Consider the following 20,942-nt stretch of genomic DNA (forward strand, 5'->3'; position numbering starts at 1 on the left):
TTGATGAATGTAGTTATTTTAAAATATAGTAGTATGCGATATCAAGTAAGTTAGATGAACCCATGACTGTGACATATTTTAAAGACATTGCGACCTCCTTGCTTTAGAATTTTGAGGGTCCTCCTCAAAATTCTGCCCCAATTTTAAAAGCAATTCTTTGATTGTTCTGTGTATGACAAAGTTGGCTGGACTTGCTTCAGACTTTTGAGGGTCCTCCTCAAAATTCTTCCCCTGTTTCTAACCATGGAAAAATGAAGATCTTATTGAGATGTGACCCAACCCACAAAGCTGCCTATGTATCCCCTTTTAAACGGGAATCAGGTCAAGTGTAGTTCAGTTACATCAGATGAAAATGTAAACAATCTAAACATAGTATCTCTTGACTGCGTCTGACTTGATAGGTTTTGGCCAAATTTCTCCATCCATTTCTGCAAGTATGAGTGCTCCTCCTATTAGTACTCTGTGAATTATGTAGGACCCTTGCCAATTGGGTGAAAATTTCCCTTTGGCTTCATCTTGATGCGGGAAGATCCGCTTTAGCACCAACTGCCCTGGCGTGAATTGTCTAGGCCTGACCCTTTTGTTGAAAGCTCTAGACATCCTGTTCTGGTAGAGTTGACCGTGGCATACTACATTCATTCTTTTTCCGTCAATGAGAGCCAATTATTCATAACGACTTCGTATCCCTTCTGTATCATTGAGTTCAGCCTCTTGTATGATTCTTAAAGAAGGAATTTCTACTTCGGCGGGAATGACGGCTTCAGTGCCATAGACCAACAAATAAGGAGTTGCCTCAGTTAATGTGAGAACCGTGGTACGATATCCAAGTAGGGCAAATGGTAACTTCTCGTGCCATTGTTTCTGATTATCTACCATTTTCCTTAATATTTTCTTGATGTTCTTATTGGCGGCTTCCACAGCTCCATTCATTTGTGGCATGTATGCTGTGGAATTCTTATGCTGGATCTTGAAGGTTTCACACATGGATTTCATCAAATCACTATTAAGGTTGGCGGCATTGTCGGTGATGATTGATTCCGGTACCCCGAATCGACAAACAATATGATCCCTAACGAAATCTGCTATGACCTTCTTAGTTACAGCCTTGTAAGATACGGGTTCAACCCATTTTGTGAAATAATCTATGGCCACTAGAATGAACCGATGCCTATTTGAAGCGGCGGGTTCGATTGGACCGATGACATCCATCCCCCAAGCGGAGAAAGGCCAAGGTGCACTTGTTGCATTGAGTTCATTGGGTGGCACTCGTATCATATCAGCATGTACTTGGCATTGATGACACTTTTGGACATACCTAATGCAGTCTGTTTCCATAGTCACCCAAAAATACCCTGCTCTTAATATCTTCTTAGCTAAGACGAAGCCATTCATGTGTAGTCCGCAAGTTCCGCCATATATCTCTTCGAGCAATTTGGATGCTTCCTTGGCGTCGACACACCGTAATAACCCCAGATCTAGAGTCCTTCTATATAGAATCCTCTGCTTTGGAAGAAGTGGTTAGATAACCTTTGGAGTGTGCATTTCTGAGTATGATTTGCGTGCTCCGGGTTTTCTCCTTTTGCCAAATATCCTTTGATGTCATGGAACCATGGATTTCCATCAACTTCTTATTCAACATGAGCACAATAAGCTGGCTGATTATGAATCCCTACCGGGATAGGGTCGATGAAATTCTTGTCTGGGTATTGTATCATGGAAGATAGAGTGGCCAATACATCTGCGAACTTATTCTAAATTCTCGGAACATGTTTGAACTCTATCTTTGTGAATCTCTTCATTAATTCTTGTACATAGTCCAAATACGGCAGTATTTTGATATTCTTTGTAGCCCATTCTCTTAGAACCTGATGTACCAAAAGGTCTGAGTCACCAATTACTAGCAATTCCTGAACGTTCATGTCAATGGACAACTTGAGTCCCAAGATACAAGCCTCATATTCTGCCATGTTGTTGGTAAATGGAAACCTGAGCTTTGCGGATACTGGATAGTGTTGACCTGTTTCTGACACTAAAACTGCTCCAATACCTACTCCCTTGAAGTTTGCAGCTTCATCGAAAAACATTCTCCAACCGTCATAGGTTTCGGTGATATCTTCTCCTACGAATGATACCTCTTCATCGGGAAAATATGTTTTCAGTGATTCGTATTCTCTACCCGCAGGATTTTCTGCCAGATGATCTTCCAACGCTTGCCCCGTGACCGCTTTCTGAGTTACATAGATGATGTCGAACTCACTCAGTAGTATCTGTCATTTTGAAAATTTTCCCGTAGGCATGGGTTTCTAGAAGATGTATTTTAGCGGATCCATCCTTAATATGAGATATGTGGTGTAGGCATAGAAGTAGTGCCTCAACTTCTGAGCTATCTATGTCAAAGCGCAGCAGCTGCGCTCTAGCAAAGAATACCGTGCTTCGTAGGGTGTGAACTTTTTACTTAGATAGTATATCGCATGTTCCTTTCTTCCCGTCTCTTCGTGTTGTCCCAAGACACAGCCGAAAGCCCCATCTAGTACAGATAAATAAAGTAGCAGAGGTCTCCCAGGTTCCGGTGGGACCTGAACAGGTGGTTTGGATAAATATTCCTTGATCTTGTCAAAGGCTTTCTGGCACTCTTCAGTCCCACTTGTTGCAGCATTTTTCTTCAACATTTTGAAAATCAGTTCACAGATCACAGTTGATTATGCTATGAAATGGCTGATGTAATTGAGACGCCCTAAGAAACTCATCACATCTTTCTTATTCTTCGGAGGTGGCAAATCTTAGATAGCCTTGACCTTTGACGGGTCTAGCTCAATTCTCGGCGGCTGACAATGAACCCTAATAACTTTCCAGCAGGGACTCCAAAGGCACATTTTGCGGGATTCAGTTTCAGGTTGTACCTTCGAAGTTAATCAAAGAATTTCCTCAAATATGCTATATGATCTATGCTTCTCTTAGATTTGATGATGACATCATCCACGTACACCTCTATCTCCTTGTGTATCACGTCGTGAAAAATGGTTGTCATGGCCCTCATATAGGTGGCTCCAGCATTCTTTAGGCCAAACGACATCATCTTGTAACAATATACTCCCTATGGTGTAATAAAGGCTGTCTTTTTGGCATCCTCTTCATCCATCCAGAACTGATGATATCCCGTGAAGCAATCCACAAAGGATTGAAGTTCATGCTTGGCACAATTGTCAATCAGTATGTGTATATTGGGCAAAGGAAAATCATCTTTGGGACTTGCTCTATTTAAATCCCGATAATAGACACACACTCTGACCTTCCCATCTTTCTTTGGAACCGGCACAATGTTAGCCAACCAGGTCGGATATTCAACTACTCTGAGAACCTTGTCTTTGATCTGCTTGATGACTTCCTCCTTTATTTTTAGACTCATATCTGGTTTGCACTTTATGAGCTTCTACTTTACAGGCGGACACATAGGGTTGATAGGTAGTTTATGAGCCACTATGGACGTGCTCAAACCGGTCATATCATCATAGGACCATGCAAAAATATCCTCATACTCCTTCAAGAATCGGATATATTCTTCCTTTTCTGACAGTGATAGGTGAATGCTTACTCGAGTTTCCTTGACTGTTTTGGAGTCTCCCAAATTAACAGTTTCAGTCTCATCCAAATTGGATTTAGGCTTGTTTTCAAAGTTTTCCACTTCTCTGACAATTTCCTCGGGTATTATATCCTCTTCCAGATCCTATGAATCATTATCCTTATGTTGCGTTGTCTCATTACATGTCACAGTCATAGGTTCATCGGGATAGGTAATGACAATGATGTAGAGAAAAATGTAAAGAATAATAATAAATACTAAAAATAACAATGCATTAGATAAATCTTGAAAACATCAAATAAGTACGGCTCGATGACTCGAGCAATTATTTCAAAACAAAATATGCTTAAAACAAAATATAGAAAATGTCTTAGATGCTCATAAAATTGCTTTCAAAATAAATGATGCTAGTTGCCAGGCTACCCAGGAACTCGACGGGCCCTTGATGGTGCAGCAGTCCAATTCTTGAGAACAATTCCTTTCTCCACGGACTGAATAATAAGGCCTTCCTCCTCCTCAACTATCGCACTGCAATCCATGTCTTCATCATCCAAAAACAAATTCCTTATGCCAACCAAAACTTCATCTTGTTCGTACCCCCACATCATGTCAGCTTGATGAAATGGCTGGTACAAATATGGTACCGGTTGTTCTAAAGGGTAATAAGGACCATGCCACGGTGGCCACCAATTCTGATACTCGTGCCAGGTGTATTCATACCCAAGCCCAAAGTTGTGTCGTGACGCCTTAGCTGTATCGGTTTGGTGATCCCCTGGAGATTCTTACCGAGACCCTTACCAGGTTGATATCCTGTCCATGCCAATATGCCATCTATCTTATTGCTCCACCATTTGTCCTTTCAATTGCGTTGACGCGCTCGATGCGATGATATATTTCTCCACCCAACTTCCTTCTATTCTCGATGACCGGAACAGTTTGATTGGTGTAAATGGGATTACTTCCATCTCCATGGATGATCACTTCCTGATGGTTCCATTCAAACTTCACGACCTGATGTAGAGTAGAAGCTACGGCCCCAGTGGCATGTATCCAAGGTCGTCCCAACAATAGGTTGTAGGTAGCAGATATGTCCAACACTTGAAACTCAACATCAAACCAGGTTGGGCCCATTTGTAGGTTGAGGTTGGTCTCCCCAATTGTGGCTCTTTGAGACCCATCAAATGCTTTCACATTTTTACTTCTTGCTTGTATCTCGTGCAGGCCTTTACCCAATCTTTTCAGAGTAGTTAGCGGACATATATTGAGACTCGAACCCCCATCTATCAGGACTCTGGCAATGAACTTGTCCTCAAACTGCACTGTGATATGCAATGCCCTGTTGTGACTTAAGTCCTTCTGGTGGCAGCTCGTCTTTATGAAAAGTGATCTTGTGGCCTTCCAACACTTGCCCTACCATGTTGGACATTTCTCCGCTGGTGATGTTGTTGGGTACATAGGCTTCATTCAACACTTCATCAGGGTATTCCTATGTGCCTCGGAGTTTTGCAGCAGTGATAAAATGGATATTTGAGCAGGGGTTTTGTTCAGATGATCGACCATAGAATATTCTCCTGCCTACACCTTTCTCCAAAGGTCGTCTGAGCCAGTCTCAATGATAGGCAATTTAGATACTGCTTCTTTGCTCGTTCCTCCCAAATACTCGGGTGTATAAATCCTACCAGTTCTGGTCATGCCTTGCGCTGCACCTGTTTCTTCCATTTTTGCCTTTCCTTTCCTTCTTGCTTCCGCAACATAATCCCATGGTATAGCATTAGACTTATAAGATGGCGTAGGTGCTACCATCACGGTGAAGGGCGTTGTTACTTCAACCTCAAACGAAGTTGGTGCAGCTATCTAAACTTCAATTTGTGCCTAAGTTTGTACCATGATAGATGTGAGAGTGACTGGAGATATTTCAGGATTATCCCCTTCTCGAATGAGTCCAATTGACCCCTCTAAGTCCTATTCTTCATCGGTCTCTATCACGTTTACCCCTCCACCCTTGTGATCCAGGAGAGGATTGTTACGAACATTGGGTGCAGCCTCCTTTGCCTGTATGAATTTGGTGTCAATTAATGTCTGAATCTTATCCTTTAAAGTATGACACTCATCAATAGTATGAACTTTCATGCTTGAGTGATAGGCACATATCTTATTTAGGTTTATCCACTGGGAGGAGTTTTCTATAGCAACAGCGGGAATGGGAGTGATATAACCGGCACCCTTCAGTCTCTCGTACAGTTGGTCTATGGGTTCAGCAATTGGGGTGTATTGTCTGGGTGGTCTGCGGTCAAAATTTGGTCTAGGTTTTTGGTAGTTTTGGCAAGCTGGCGGTAAGTGGTAGTAGGCCGGTTGGGTGTTATAGGTATGGTAAGTCGCGGTAGGTTATTGGTATCTGGGAGGTGAAGGCTGATATGTGGGTGGAGGTGTTTGGTATGTAAGAGGAGACTTTGGACCTTGGGCTACCATCACCGCACCCACTTATTTCTTCTTGGAGAAACCTCCTGATTGTAAGGCTTTATTTGTGGCTTGGAGTGCTTCAAAATTTGTCACCATTCCTCTTTTGATCCCTTCTTCTATTCTTTCTCCCAATTTGATGATGTCAGAAAATTTATGGTTTTCAATAACCATCAGTCTTTCATAGTATTACGGGTCTTGAGCTCTGACGAAGAACTTATTCATCTGTTCTTCTTCCAGTGCTGGCCTTACTTTTGCAGCTTCAGACCTCCACCGAGTAGCATACTCGCGAAAAGTTTTTGTTGGCTTCTTCTTGAGATTCCGAATGTAGAAAACGTCTGGTGCATTTTCTGTGTTAAACCTGAATCGATCCATGAAATATGATGCCATGCTCACCCAATTAACCCACTTCTTTGGATTCTGACTGATGTACCAAGACAGAGCATCTCCAATGAGGCTCCTCATGAACAGCTTCATGCGGATTCTTTCATCCTTGCCAACTCCTACAAGCTTGTCATAATACGTTCTCAAGTGCACCTTCGGATCACCAGTCCTGTCGAACATTTCGAACTTAGGAGGTTTGTAAATTTCTGGCAGTTCTACATCTGGTTGAATACACAAATCTTCATAATTCAAACCCTCAATGCATTTGCCCCCTTCGACACTTTGAACTCTGCTAGTAAGTTTCTTAAGTTCTTCTGCCATGTTCTTGATGAGTAGGTCCTTCTCAGCGGATTCGAGTATGTATAGGGTCTGTTGTGGGGTGTGGGGTAAAGTTTCCACATATATGGGATTGGTTTGGTGGACTCCGGTAATCTGGGCATAATGGTGGTCACGGGTTGAGTTTTGCGGGTCAGGAGTAGGTTGTGGTGCATTCTGAGGGGTGTGGTATGTGGTTTTTTGTGGGTATTGAGTCGGGTGGTGATGGTGTTATTGAGGAGTAGGTACCGGTGGAGGGTTGTGGTTTTGAGAAGGTGTGGCGTATTGATGTGGTATAGGAGGATCTTACGGATTTTGTGTATGTTTTGGGGAGGCACCGGATTTTGGGCATTCGTGTTTTGCTGGTTAAGGTCGGGGACGTTTAGGGTAAGGGAAAGGTTTGCCAAGTTTCAGACCTTCTCAAGTTCCCCTTGTAGCTCCAATATTTTTTGTTCCAGACATAGGACCAATTCATTTGGTGCTGGAGTATTCTGACCATCCGAGGTTTCAACGTTCTCTGCATTGTCCTTTCTGATACCGCTTAAATCATCCATTTTTTCTTTCCATTTGCTTTTGCTCTTAGGATCACTTGGTGGAGGAGGAGGTGGAGGACCTCTGGATCTAGTGTAATATGCGGATGATGCCAGTATGCACGAACCAACCTTTGGGGAATGGGAATAAACAAAAGAAAAGAAAAACAAAAAGGTAACCAAGTTAGTAAGGGATACTGAAAGAATGCTTGCAATATTGAACATGCTATGTAACAGACTCGCGTCCTAATTTGGGGGAACCTCGTTGTGCCCGAGGTAGGCCTAAGCAACACATAGACTTGGAGAAAATTGATGCCAATAATTGTGTCATTTTATTAATGCGAAAATGGATCAGATCCATACTAAAACGACAATAATAAGAAAATTACTAATGGCGTTTGCCTTATTACAATCGAAATCTAAAACAAAGCTAAAAAGTAGTAAAGAACATCATTTCCTAATCTACTTGGCCCCAGAGGGACCTTCTCCATGCTTGGCCTTCTTGGATCCATCAATCAAGTTCCCCAGGTCGCGCATGTCCAACAGTAGGTAAGCCCTTGCTAGATTCATTCGCTAATGGCTTCCATATCCACTTTGTGTTGTTCCAAATGTCTAGCTTCAGACTCGAAAACCCTCTTGCGCAGCATCCTATACTTGACTTGTGCTTCACCAGCGTCGTCTATAACCCTATATTTCAGATTAATCCCTGGCTTGACATCTCCCGCTATATCATCTACCAACCATGATGGGTAGAAGTATACATGGCCGGCATGGTACCTGTCTGGCTCGATAGTGTCTTTCTCTATAGTCACCTTTTGATTCCATATATGTTGTGCCTCGAACTTGAACGGAATGATGTTCCCTTTAAAGTCTGCTTTGAACTGGACCATGTTGGAAACTCGAGGTATAATATGCTTTCTTCTCGCTTGCCTCATTACCCTTATAGGAGCATAAGGATAGATTCCTCTTAACCCGATCAGCACTAAATGAGTGGTTTCTCTTGACCTGATGATGAATTCACTGCTAGGGAACCATTCGAACATCCAATGTACCTTTTCGTCAGTCAAATTGCTGAAGAAACGCACCCAGCTCATAGCATTTCCAGGTTGCGCAAACCTATCTGGGATAAATGTCATTCTTTTTGGATGATGGTAGGCTATGTAGTCATTCAATGGTCATCGCAGAAGTTCCTGACGATATTCACCTCTCTGGAAATGTTCTAATAACCAAACCTGCAGCAACAGATTACAGCCCTCGGAATGTTCGTACCCCTGCTTACATCAATCTAGAGCTCGATACATTTCGGCCAAGATCATGGGGATGATAGTGTAAGTTTTCCCTTCAATTCCTTCCATTAGAGTCCTAGTGACCATGGCTAAGCGAGTATGGATCCCCCCCCTTCATCGGAAATATCAGCAACCCCAAGAAATAGACAATGAACACAAAGACTCGGCGGTGTGTCCAACCCAAAGAAGTAATGGCAAGTTCATCACGATGAAGGCGATATGACTTGCTATGCCCATAACGTTCATAAAGGAATTTAAATGGTATGCAGGACTCCTTCAGACAGAGTAATTCATCATTTTTCTTGAAACCCATCATTTTCAAAAAACCGCGGGGAGTGCGATTTTCTGGTACTAATAAACCCGGACTATCTCATGGCAGCCTAGCGAAGACCCCTATTTCCTCTAAGAAAGGGGTAATTTCTATATCACCAAAGCAGAAGACAGCTCTTTTCTCATCCCAAAATATAGTGGCGGCCTCAATCAATGCGTTATTTGGCTGAATATCCAATAAGTAAGGTAAATTTTCGAGGACCCTTTTCACATGATTCTTGTCACTAGGAGAGATGTTGTTCCACCAATCAAGCAGCAAAGGTGGGATGTTTTGAACAATGCCGAACCTGGGAACTTCATGCCTCATTTTCTGCAAAATAAATAGAGTTAGCCCTTTCCCCCTCCAGGTCTGACTATTTACACATTAATGATCAACATATCGGCTTGTTTTCTCCAAGTAATACACATAACGTGATGGTGTCCATTGAGATTATGGAAATCCTGTCGGACTTTGGACAAGGCTTATCTTAGTGGATTATCATGTGGACAATGTTCCAACTCATACTAGATTTGACATGATGCATGCACAGTTGATATTGGAGTGAGGTTTCTAGAAGGGTCTAGACCAGTACCCTCAAGTGGACAACTTGAGAGGGAAAGGCAAAGAACCTTCGACTGCACCGCTGATCGACTAATTTACCACAAATAAGCCTTTCCAATTTAAAGGGTAATTTTGGAAGAGCGCGGACACTCATCAAGTGTCGCTATGGTATTAATTGTGTACGAGTGGAATATGATGTGGAGCATGCTTTATGCAAAAATAATAACACATTGCCAAGTATTTGCATGATAGATATGTGAAAGCAATAAACGCAGTATTAAGATAAAACATAAAGGACGTAAAACGAAAGACAAAAGAAGAAGTTAGTTCATGGAACATATGAAATATAATAAAGTAAGCAGGGCAGTAGGGGTGGGAGAGACATGATATAGCTAATAAATAGCAGGTAGAGCAACTAAGGGCGAATAGGGAAATGGATGTGCATGTTATAAAAAATTTAAGCAAATAAAGGTGGAAAAAGGAAGGGATGTATATGTTATAGCACTTTTAAACAAGTAAAGGTGAACGGGAAAGGGATGTGCGTGTTATAGCAAATCTAACAAATAAAGATGGAAAAGGAATGTGCGTTTTATAACAAAGAAAACTAATCCACATAAGCCAAGTTCATTATAGTAAGAGCCTAAGTGTAAATCCCAAGCAGAGTCGCCATGCTGTTGCGTCCCGTTTTCTCGCAAAATCGGGTTTCGATATGTGACAACTCTTTTAAGGAGGTATTAAAAGAGGAGAGTCTTCACCTAACGGTTTAAGGTGCGTTAGGACATCTATTATGCAAATAAATCTATTTTACTAGTCAACGCCACCAAAGATCGGGTAAGGGCTCAAGTTACCTCAAGAGAAGGTGTTAGGCACTCCTCGAGGTCCACAACTGTGGGTTCCGGCCGAACTTAAGATTATGTGGATTATGATTAAGCTAGGTGATCAAATAAACAAAGGGAGTTCAGAAGTCACAGAACTTTATTACACCATGATGAATACAGATCTTAGTGCGAACATGGGGATACAACTACTTAGATCTAATAACAACATATAAAGAGGAAAGGGGGGATCCTATGTTTTTTAGCCTAAATATTCACCCCGTGCAATATAAATAATACTTCGTAACTCCCTCAAGATGGGGTGTTACTCATATTATTCAGCGGGCATAGGCTATCATCTCCTGCTACCCGATTACTATGGTAAAGTTATTACCTAAAGCGCACTAATTCAATTATAAGTCGTACCTAATGCGTGCACTACCCGTCCCATACCTATGGTCCAGGAGGTATTGGACCTCTATTTTGGGTGGTTCTAGACCTCACTTAGGCTGCTCAGAAATGTTAAAACTAAGCGACATACAAAAACACATTGGACTTCAAATATGACAATTTAATCTCAAGTTTGCCTCCACACTTAAACAACAAATGCACGCGAAACAGGTTTTTCATGTTAGGCAATTCAAAATTAAGGAACTTAACTCCCTATAGGCATGATTTCTAGGTGACAAGCATCAAGGCATGCAAGCAGATTCAGGAACCAACCAGATTCATAGACAGGATTGCATATGTTATTATACACTAGTTATTGACAAGGCAAATTCCTCAATTACTAGCCCTATAATTGTTGCGCCTAGGTGAGTTATGTGATAGAGGGAGTGGAAATTCAAAATTACTCATACACTTGATAATGGCCTAAGTGAGTGATGAATAGTGTTTAAAGGGCGTCATTACTAGTTATTAAGGCGAGCAGTGGCGTCCTATAGGCAGGATTTCTAACTATTAACAATTGAGGAGTTTGGTTTTATTGTTAGACCTTATAGGCGGATTTCTCTAGGTGAAATATGCAATACCATAACAAATGATATAATTAGAGTCCTATAGGCACGATCTCTAGTAATGCGAATTAATAGGAAATTCAACAATATTTCCTACGGGTAGGTTCTCTAATCAACATATAGCTACAAAGATATTGAGACATTTGAGTTCTGGCTTTACTAATAAATAAGTAGTGCAAGTGTGTGTGTTTCCCTAATGGCGTGCTTTCTATAGTGTACATAGAGAATGAACAACATAAGGCAAAGCATCATTCAATCCTATAGACATTTTTTCTACCCATCATATGTTAATATTAGAATCTACCCCATCCCCTTTTACTAACACCCCAATCGTTTATACAAAGATTATTATTATAGACCCAAATTAATAATAAAGTAGTAATATTACATGGCAATAGACAGGCCTATAGCAGGCCCAAATAGAATAACTAAATACTTAGCCTTACTGGGTCTTCAAAACTTCTGGCATAGCAGACTTAGATCTTCAACAAAGAACCACATGATCACAGATCCATAGGGGAGTTCAGACCCCTTTTAATGAGCCATAACACCAAATATCACATCACTTGGAGCAACCAACATAGAATACAGTACATGATAGGGGAGTAAAGCATTAGGGATAGTTCGGAGGTTAAGAGGAGTGACTAGGGCCAATCCCCTAGTGCGTCAGAGTTCACAAGGGCCTCAATTGGACCCTGAGTAGTGCTCGCACTAGGGAGGCCAACAGAGAACCTAGGTAGCCTTGGCTTTTAGCCGGCTAAGAATAGGAATTCAAAATACCAAAGCAACAAGTAAAGAGAATGGACAGAAATTCCCAGAGTGATCATACAGCATAACTGATCAGGTAGACCAGCAAAATTCAGCAAAGTTCAGTAGCAAAGCATCATATAGACGAACATCATAGGAAAAGGAAAATATGTTTGCAAACATACCTAGATTGCACTAGTTGACATTTAAGGGCCTAAATTAAGTCAAGTCTAACCTATGGCCATATCAATACTTGGACATAATAGAGCTATACATATATTGATTATCACAGAAAGGAGAAAGTAGCAAGTGAACCAAGGCATACTGAAAAAAGCATGTTAACCTAGGAGCAAGGTCCTAGTCAGTTGAAATAGAATGTTTGCCTTTAGAAAATCAGGGTAGCAAGACCCAAGTTTAAAACAGATTTTTGGGAAGTATTACAAAAAGCACTCCAACATACACAAGACTTAGTAAAAGTTCATTCAAGTAAAAGTTAGGGCATTGTCTAAATACAATAGGCAGAAACAATATACAACCACAATATTGAAGTTCAAAATTAACATGTAAAGATGTTACAGGGTGCAGAACTAGTCTTAGGAGATAAGGAATTGCAGAGTGCAAATCATAGTGAGTCATGACATGAACAGTATACTACTCTCATGCGTCAATTAACACAGAATGACATCAAGTTGAACACCATCATAGTTGAACCAAAATTCAGATACATGTGCAGAAAGAAGGGAAGAAAGTAAACATTACGAGGGTTTAAACACTAACCAGTAGCAGAATTAAAAGAGTGCACAATGTAATAGAAAAAACCCAAAATCCCCGATGCTTCAGAGTTTGCAAGAGCCTCGAAAATGAGCTCCGAGCAGTGCTTGCACCAGAAGAGGTTATTTGTAGTGCCCCCGGGATCTGATCAACCCTAAATTTATAAATTTCCACTTTTTTGTCGTTTACTTCAATCCTTATTTCTCCTGACTCTATTCATTTTGTTAGTTCCTCGAGCATCTTAACAATTTCGGGATTAGTTCCCGATACTTGCTCATTTGACCTTACTACAGCTGGCCCAATTCTGTGGGTGACTTCTCGGGGTGGACGGGCTCGGGCCTGCTCGGAGCCTGGGTTTGGCTCTGCAACTGAGCTATCGCTACTTGTTGAGCTTGCAACATTTTGAAAATTATACGCAAGCTGATTCTGTTTTCCTCATCGTTTTGGGTATTTCGAGCTGCAGATTGAGTTCTGCCATGAATGTTATTTTCAGGGTCGGAACGTTGGTTAGCCTTGATGGCCACATGTGAATTAACGTCTATTGGCTCTTCGACCCGAGCTCCAACGGGATCAACGAGTGGCCTTTCATCCCCTAGCGTCAACTTGTTGTTCTCATCTTTAAGGCCAGCTTTGTTGTCGATAGGTAGGGCCATTAATTAAGAATTCATCATTTTTAGCCTGAAATCAAAGACACTTCCAAGAGCAAGTGTAAAATAGTGTGTTTCACAGATATTTGTACCAAATAATCACTATTATCCTTAGCCTCACGGTGGGCGCCAAACTCTTTACCCGAAAAACGGATAGAGTTGAATTTATACGTAGTTCTAAGGACACGTGGTATAAATTAGTACAAACCGGAAAAATAAGTAAACATGTATCTAATATTAACTGTAAAAAGGAATTAATACAAACCAAATTGAGTAGAGAATGGTTTATAAGCGGACAAGATGAATCAATGTCCAAAGCCCAAAAAAGGATAATATTTACTATATGTATGTAAATCTCAATAATTTTTGAATATGAGAGTGTATCAATGTATGCTTCTCTGGTTGTTCAATGTCCCCTCTACAAAAATGATACCCACTCTTAATATAGTGGAAAATCCTACTTTGGATATAATAAAAAATACATAGTGAGGATCTCATGATAGATTAGTTAACTAGCTTTTCCTTAATTCCTGCCAAGATTCTCTCCCTAAGTGCGGCTACAACGGCTCTTTGTCTCTTAGCTCGATCTTGGTCGGTCTTGGTATTGGTCGATCTCCGGATCTCGAGCTCGATATTGATCGGTCTCTGGCTTTTGAGCTCGATAACACTACTTCATATCATAGCTCGATATTGACTCGAGCTCGATATTGACTCGAGCTCGATATTGACTCGAGCTCGATATTGATCAGTCCCTGAATCTTGAGCTCGATAACCTAGCTTTACTTCTTATTTCGATGTTATAATGACGACTCTCGGTTCATCACGTTTCAATCTTGACTAATTACACGAAGGGAAAACACGGATTTAATCATATACAATAGCACGACAAGGGGAGGCTTCAAGATTAAGAAAAGCAGAAGGGTCAGTATTTTGAGAAGCCATAAATTTGACGAAAGCAGTGAAGAGAAAGCAGAGAAGAAAGCAAAGGAATATCAAGAAAGAGATAAAGGATTTCAAGAGGGTAATAAGAGAACGAAGGGTTGAAGGTTTCATATTTATAGGAGGAAAATGTCATCATGAACTATCATTGTGGGACTGTCACTTTGAAATCACAAAGCCGTTAGTTCTTGGGAAGCCGCTGCAAACTGCAGAGCCAATAAAGTTGCGCCTCATGTCTCAAGCTTTAAATGCATGTGGCGTATGTTACTTCGCTTATGCAGCACGTCATTGGTATTTTAGAATGAAGTGACAGACACTCTTCCAGTTCCCACCAAAATCCTTTATCACTTCTCTAATAATCATTCGAGATTATCCGAAATGTATTGATAAAAAATGAACTCATCACGTGAACTAACTGAATGTTTGACACGTGTCAAGAATTTTAGATGATAACAGAAAGGTTGAGCCAAAGATCAGTCAAGTTGAGAGTTATTTAATATGGTAACGCTTGTACCATGATCGTTGATATGGTATTATTTTCACCATATTCATTTAATAGTCGACACAGAGGATCTATCGAGAAGACATACAAATATGAAGAAGAAGAGAATCAGTCAATACTGAATAAAATGATATTTGGTGTAACTCCTTGAGCCGTTACATATTCTTAGCGTAACGTGCAAGGAACAATTAATGGGGATAACAAGTAGGCGAGATATTAAGGGAGAAGTTACAAATATTTTTACTATTTAAATTTTCTCTTCCCCCACATTGTATCTCATCCAGGAAATCATTTTGTTACTCTCTAATTACAGCATTGTATCTCTTGCAAGTCAAACAAAATAGGATACGAGAAAGAGGCTACCTTAATCAATAAGAATAATCTGTTCTTTTGCTTTATATTTGATTTTATTATTCATTGTTCTTATTATTTTTTTCTATTTATATTTGAGAAAGTGTATTAAATCGATTATTGGTGTCCTAAAATAAAAATTTAATCGATTTGTCCTATTAAACTAAACTTTAGGTTAAACAATCATGTCACTCCCAAATGCACATGCAAGTATATGTGGTCAACAAGTAATATAGTGATGAATAGAGTATCGAACCCACAAAACTTGTCGTTAACTACCTACTAATTTCAATTAAATAACTCTGATAGAGACTCTGCAGGCTGCGGATCGTAACATGAAATGCAGCTCACGGTAAAGTCCACGCAATAGCAGCGCCTATGCGCCCAAAAGACCACCAGACATATATGTACCTGCACGAAAAGTATAGCAAGTGTAGTATGAGTACGTAAATCAACGTGTACCCTGTATGTATCTAGCCTAACCCCAGAAAGTAGTGATGAGGGGTCGACATCAACACTTTCTAGTGGTCCAATAAGACAGATATAGTAGAAGTAAACTGATGTGAATCAGAGAAAATAAATGAAGCAACAAGTATAATATGTGGTATAATCCTCTTCTCAGCAATAACTCAAACTATCAGCTAGCAGCTACCTCCTCAATTGGAGTTTATATATATTTTGGACCTTACCAGATAGGTCATCACAGTTAAGTCAGGAAAAGCTCACGGATACGATGGCTTCTTTCCAATTATTATGCACGACTTCATAAGAGTATTTTATAGAAATGTCGAGGCGTACGGACCGATCCATCATAACATTGCCAAACCATAGATACATCTATTTTATTACCGAGGCGAACGGCTCACTTCCATGAGAGTGTGGTACATAAATCCTGTCGAGGCATACGGCTCGATCTATCATAGTGTGCGCACTGCCGAGGGTCGAATAGCACGAACCATAGATGTATCTATCCTGCCTAGGCGAACGGCCCGATCCCATTAGAATAGGAAGCTTTGACGAGTCCTTGACCCCACTCACGAGTAGACGTGTGAGTTATGTATATTAAGGGAAACCTTTCGGTGAAACGCAGTACGCAGAAGGATTTCGTAAGAGGAGTACAATCATGTCGCGGCTAATAATGAAGCCCGTCGAATCTCTACCACATCGAGTCTATCACTCTACACAAGTATAGTCTCAAGTCGCAACGTAAAATAAGGAATTTAATAGGCAGGAGACAACTCAAGTAGTACAGTTATAGCATGGTGTGAACCAAAGTCTACCCAGACATAATATGAATCAAGCTACGCACGGACTCTCGTCACCTTGTACGTACGTAGCCCCCGTAATAAGTAACACATAACAATTACATCACCTAGGGGTAGTTTCCTCCTCACAGAGTTAGACAGGAGACTTACCTCGCTCCGAAGTTCCAAAATCGGCTCCAAGGCCTCTCTAACACCTCAAACCAAAACCCGCCAAACCAAAACTATTCAAACAATGTGCAAACTAATCAAAATATACTCTAATACCCATAATTAATAAATTTAAACAAATTCTTAATTTCGCTCGAAAAGTTGATAAAATCAACCTACGGGCCCACGTGCCCGGATTCCAAAAATTTTCGAAGCTAAACTTTACCCATAATACCACAAACTCAAATATATCATTTATTCCAAATTTCATGTCCAATTTTGTGGTCTAAATCCAAAAATACCAATTTCAAGATTTTTCTTCAAAATCCCAAATTTCTGCTGATTTCCATATTTAAATCCATATATAAACCAAGTATTTAACTTGTAATAGGTGGGAATCACTTACCTTGTGATAGGTGAAGAAGAAGCTCCTCCAAAATCACCCCCAAGCTCGGCTCCCATGGAAAATTTGAGATAAAATGAGCCAAACCCGTTTTTGCTAACTTATACACTGCCCACACGACCCTTCTTCGCGTTCGCGTGAAATGCCTCGCATTCACGAAGGCCAAATGCCACTGCCCCAAAACTCTCTTTGCGTTCGCATTACCTACGCCGCGTTTGCGAAGCCTCAGACCCATGTCACTTCGCGTTCGCGGTCCATGAGTCGCGTTCGTGAAGGCCAACCTGCTCCAGGCCCAACTCCCCTTTTCCTTCTACGCATTCGCGATTGCCCCTTCGCGTTCGCGTAGGTTCCTCAGGCCCTTCTCCCCGTTCGCGATGAACAAAAATCAATGGCCCAAAATCCTTCTTCGCGAACTCGGTACTCCCTTCGCGTTCGCGAAAGAAAAAACCAGAACCAACAGTAGCAGCAGCCAAAACAACCAGAATTGGCCCGAAACCACCCCAAAACACACCTGAGACCCTCGGGACCCCGTCCAGTCACACCAACCAGTCCCAATACATAACACGAAGCTTCTTGGAGCTTCAAATCACATCGAACAACATCGAAACCACGAATCGCACCCCAATTCAAGCCTAATGAGCTTTAGAACTTCAAACTTCTACATTCGACGCAGAAACCTATCTAATCCGATTGATCTCAAATTTTGCACACAAGTCATAATTGACATTATGGGCCTACTCCACTTCCGGAATCAAAATCCGACCCCGATATCAAAAAGTCCACTCTCGGTCAAACTTCCCAAAAATCATCCAAATTTCCAATTTTCGCCATTTGACGCTGAAACGACCTACGAACTTCCAAATCAACGTCCGGACATGCTCCTAAGACCAAAATCACCATACGGAACTATTTCCAGGTTTGGAACACTAAACAGACATCGATAGCATCAAAATCCGCTTCAACCCAAACTTAGGAAATTCTTGAACTTTAATAATGTTAACTTTCCATAATAAGCGCTGAAATACTCCCGGGCCACCCGATACTTGACCCGAATATATGCCCAAGTACGAAATCCTCATACGAACCTATTGGAACCTTGAAATCCTGATTCCGAGGTCGTTTACTCCAAAGTCAAATCTTGGTCAACTCTTCCAACTTAAAGCTTCTGAATTTAGAATTTTCTTTCCAAATCAACTCCGAACTTCCGAAATTCAATTCCAACCACGCATACAAGTCATAATACCTGAAGTGAAGCTACTCAAGGCCTCAAACCACCGAATGACGCGCTAGAACTCAAAATGATCGGTCGGGTCATTACATCCTCCCCCACTTTAACATATGTTCATCCTCGAACGTGTCAAGAACTGCTCTGGAGTTGTCAAAAATTATTGTTTAGCACCTTGTGCACCTACCTGTGCCATCACAACCCAGTTTGGCACCTCAGCTTAAGTCGGACTGAAGGTTCTCCCCTTTTATTCAATCAATAAGCCTTAGAACCATTTCCAACCTCTGAATTTCTTTACAAGACCCGGTTCTAACACACGAACACCGTGCCGGTCACCACACACTGTACTAAAACATGATCATGCATCCATGCTGAAACCATGCCATGCACCTCATAAGCCGTTTGCCCATAATAATATCCTCTGACCACAATAGACTCCATAAATCTGATGCCCGCAATACATCTCATGACGTATATAAATCATGTTCCAACTCTCGCAATGCTACCACGACAAAAGAGATGTGTAAAACTCATAACCACCTGCCGAACCAATAATTCATAGAGTCTCTCCTGCTAACAAGAACCATTACCCCATTCTGAACTGAATAACGATATTTTCCCTTTAATGTACCATATATAAATCTGATTGCACAAATTTCAGGTCCAATAATCTCGTCTCATCTAGTATAAGATGCTCAGGCAATAAGCCACCTCAAATGCTGACTCAGATCTCATATGATGCCATCAATGCGCCGATAAGCTACAACTCGCATATGACTCATAAGGAGGAACGGACTCTGAAAAAGAACTACCCAGCCCGCGTAATGAATAAAACGGTCGAACAGATGTTATGAACCCTTCTCAGAGGATGAGAAACAAAATATGTAGGAATAGATATAGGGAACCATACTCAACATAACACTGTGGTGGCGTGCAACCCGATCCAAACATGATACCGTTACGGCGTGCAATCCGATCCAAATAACGTACCCGTGGTGCGTGCCACCCGATCAAATCATAACAATAAATAAGGACATACCCATCAAGCCATAATGTTTATACCTACGAAATGTCCGAATATCGACCACAAGCACACCAAGTGCAAAAATACAACTCTGGGGAGACGAATAGCGCCATACGCCACAAAACCCAAGAATAACTAAGGTGCGATAGATGACCTGCATCTCGAGAGCCATCCTACTCAAATGACACCACAAGCTACACGGGACCTCAACACATGTGTGAATAATCAAGCCGTCTCAATCCGGCACAACCCCCATAGTTCATAACCAAGGAATAGAGTGCCTTCTAGGCATAAACTCTCTCAATTAACGATAGTACCAAAAATCTTCATACTTGGTTTCGATCTTTAACAATCAAGTGACTAGCATGTCACACTCATAAAATTTCCATGTGGGGTACGCTCCCACGACCTTCCGCCTTGCTAGTCAAGTCCGCACATCCGTACCACCAATTGTACCAATTCTGTAAAGCAATTCGAGAACCCGTAATTCAATATACAAAGCCTCTTACACAGAACACCATTCTAAGGTGACACTAAAGAAAATGCCATCTTACTCTTGAACACCTGAATTCACCATGCTCATCCGAGCTCGTGACATTCTTGTCAACACCGAACCGCAACCCTTAACCTCAGCTTTCAAATTCCCATGCCGCTCGCCGTACCTATCATACTGCTACGCGAGAATACCCGAATTCATCACAATCTCTGAATCACCAGTAGAATAAACACTTCATTAGCTAGAAGACTTTTCACTTAGTTCATTTTAGAAGGACCAACGCAACACGCAACTGAATTCTCAAATCGCAGAAAATACAACCTCAAGTCGTGATCTAAACCGCCATGACTCTTCTAGAAGTCCATTTACACTACAAGGCCATTTAAAATCACATACCTCCCAAATCAATCAATTTATGGTGGTTGTCAAGCCTGCACGTACAATCACAAACCACATGTTATAACTTCACACACCGAATGAACCGACCATTGCGACAATCATATTGATTCAACCATTAAAACTGACTGAACTTCTTTAAATTTACCCTTGACCTTCCTTAGAAATAACGTTAGCTCTATTCATAACCTAACGAACTCAATCCGCTTCCCGAGTGACCCAAATTGCGAGACCACATCGTCTCAATACCCATCAACCATCTCATACCCTTCTCAAGCGCATAATAGCATCTCCAACTGGTATACCCATTCTGCAGGACCTCCCGCAAATACGAAGCCATTTCTTCCTCTCCTCCAATACTGCACCGCATACCCGATGATAACATAGAACACTCCAAGTCTCGTTCATATTTCACTGCAAAACTCAATCCTTAACCGCACAACGAACCCGAAATTCTTAGGCAATGCACTTAAATCCTTGAACTCACTGGACCATTGTTGAGAGTCACCCACTCCGTCCTGGTCCCGAATATAACCAAACTCCAACATTCTACTAGAACATCCATACCCTCTCAAAGAAGTAGCCGGCTGAATTCATTTCCTTACACATCACATCCATAAGAAGCATAACTCTGAGTCTTCCCAAAACCTGCACCTGAATCGATAAGACGAAGTTTGGCACACATTCATCAAGTTCCTTGCACACGTTCATTAGTCATAAATAGTTCACCCATGCACTAATAGCCAGAAACCACACAAGAAGACAACCGCGTAAT

Source organism: Nicotiana tabacum, chromosome 19 (assembly GCF_000715075.1).
Source record: "Nicotiana tabacum cultivar K326 chromosome 19, ASM71507v2, whole genome shotgun sequence".
Classification (NCBI taxonomy): Eukaryota; Viridiplantae; Streptophyta; class Magnoliopsida; order Solanales; family Solanaceae; genus Nicotiana; species Nicotiana tabacum.